We start from the raw sequence: 2,325 nt of genomic DNA, 5'->3' as shown, positions 1-2,325 counted from the left end.
AAGAAGAAGTTGTCTAACCTGTCAGTCGGCTGATTGATCCTTCAACAAAGATGAGGAGAAATGGTTTTCAAGTTTTGAAGAATTGAATTTCAAAGAATGTGAGTTTATACCTTTGTTGCTGTAACAAAGCTCTTTTTTGCTGTGTCATAACCTACAGTAGCACAGCTTTGCTCTGCTCCAAGGTTCAGAATATATAGAAAATCAAGGACCCAGATGGTCCATAGGCATGGTGATCTGCTGACCAATAAAATGAGTGAATACAGAAGGGCATCTGGTGACTCACAAAGGTCACAGGTGCCAGGGCTGAACCACTGTGCATCTGGGTCGTGGGTGCGGCAAACTTTCCAGGCCCTCAGGTACTCATACTACAAGAGACAGTATGTACAAGTCCTAGCGTCTACGTGCTCTTCAGTGATGTCTCTTCAGCGAGGCCAGCTCTATCAGGTTCACACACTCCACCACCTCAGCCTGCAGTGGGTCCAGCAGCTTATAGGCTGCTAATATGGTTCCTTCAGTGGCCAGGAAATCATGTACAAGAAGCATATTCTGCCCAGGTTCTAAGACATGGTTCTGGATAGTCAGCTCAGCCTTTCCATACTCCAGAGTACAGGAGGCTGACATGGTGGGGCCTGGCTCCTTTCTGCCCTTTAGGATGAGTACACAGCCCAAAGACAGCTCTTGAGGTAGGAGGGGGCCAAAAAGGAAGCCCCTGGAATCTAGTTCTGCAATGATCTTGCCTTATGCCGGGGACTTCAGGTGACTGGCCAGAAGGCAGATGGAAGCTCCAAAGGAGTCCAGATCTTTCAAAGGGACGAGATATCCCTGAACAGCGTGCCCGGGAAGGGGAAGTTGGAAAAACTGGATGCCCAGCGCCACCAGCTGCAATGCAACTCAAATTCTGTCGTAGCAGCGTGAGAGAAAACCGTGGGATTACATTTAGAAAAAAAGAATGAAAGAAAGAAACAAACAACGAAAAAGAAAGAAAAGAAAAGAAAGAAAGGAAGGTTCTCAAATATATAAAGAGGAGTAAATAAATGAAAAAAACACCCTGAAAAGCCTAATATCTTGACCATCAAGTGATATTGACCAAAGATGCCATTATACAAGGTTTCATATGCAAGAAAGTATACGGAAGGCAGCAAAGAAAGACAAACTGAGAAAAGATTACAGATCACAAAAAGCCTAGATTTACATAGAATCTTAGCTTATATTCGAGCATCCTTGCCGCTCAGTGGGGAAAAAAGTGGATATTTAATCAATGATGCCAACATGCTAGGGAAAGGAAAACAAAACTGGGACCCTAATGTCATATGCAAAGTTAACATCTGATGAATTACAAATTTAAATACGAATGCCAAAAAATAAAACTTATGGGAGACAAATATTTTATGAACTAAATACAGGAAATACCTATTGGCACAGAAGGCTCAAAAACAGAAATGAGTTATCCCATAAATAAGCTTACTATTTCCTTTTAATTTATGTGACCTTCAAGGGTTTCAGATCTGAGCCTTTACAATATGACATAGCTACACCACTCCTTGGCATAAGCCTAACAGATTACCCACCCTATTTTATAGATACTTGATCAGGTAATGAAGCCAGGGAATGGAAACAATCTAACTATCCTTCATCAGATGAATAAATAATAAAAATATGGTAGTATGTACAATAGAAAACTACTCAGCTGTAAAGGAAAATGAAGTTTGCAGGTAAATGAATCTACTTAGAAAAGAGTGGATTGAGTGAGATAACCCAGACTCAGAAAAGATAAACCTCATATGTTCTCTCTCCGTGGTTCCTAGCTCTAAATCAATCTCCCTGCCTACCTAAGTTCTGCCCTATCAATAGGCCAAGGCAGTTTCTTTATTCATTAACCAAGAAAAGCAACACACAGACAGAAGGATCCTCCTACACCATAGGAACAGAAAATATCTAAACCTATAGGCTTGCACTGGCTATCTGCTACCTAAAATATATTATAGAAGCTTGAGAATTAGCACACACTTCCCACATCACGTTTTCCCTGACTGGAATTTAGCAGGTACTGAGATGGGTAATTGTGGTTGACTCTTATAAGGGGGGTGTTAAGTTGTATTTGGACTGGAATTGACTATCATTGTGATTTGAATTGATGGATGCCCTTCAAAAATGGCTGACTTGGGAGAATTTTGCAAAAATTCTGCAGTTGTCAATAGCTGTTAGGTGGGAGGTCTCAGGTCCTTGTTATATAGACAGTATCACATTTCATTTGACAAGGTCACTGATATACGAGGAAAGTGGAGAAGAAGAGAAAGAGGGAGATGAGGAGGAAGGGGAAGGGGA

At 41.3% G+C, this 2,325-nt stretch overlaps 1 pseudogene; it reads right to left on the bottom strand.

Annotated features, from left to right (window-relative positions):
- Positions 1–408: 408 nt before the first annotated feature.
- LOC101999104 overlaps positions 409–2,325 on the bottom strand; it is a 13,427-nt pseudogene continuing 11,510 nt past the window's right edge.

This window comes from Microtus ochrogaster, chromosome 2, assembly GCF_000317375.1.
Source record: "Microtus ochrogaster isolate Prairie Vole_2 chromosome 2, MicOch1.0, whole genome shotgun sequence".
NCBI lineage: Eukaryota > Metazoa > Chordata > Mammalia > Rodentia > Cricetidae > Microtus > Microtus ochrogaster.
This window is presented reverse-complemented; position numbering and strand designations above follow the sequence as displayed.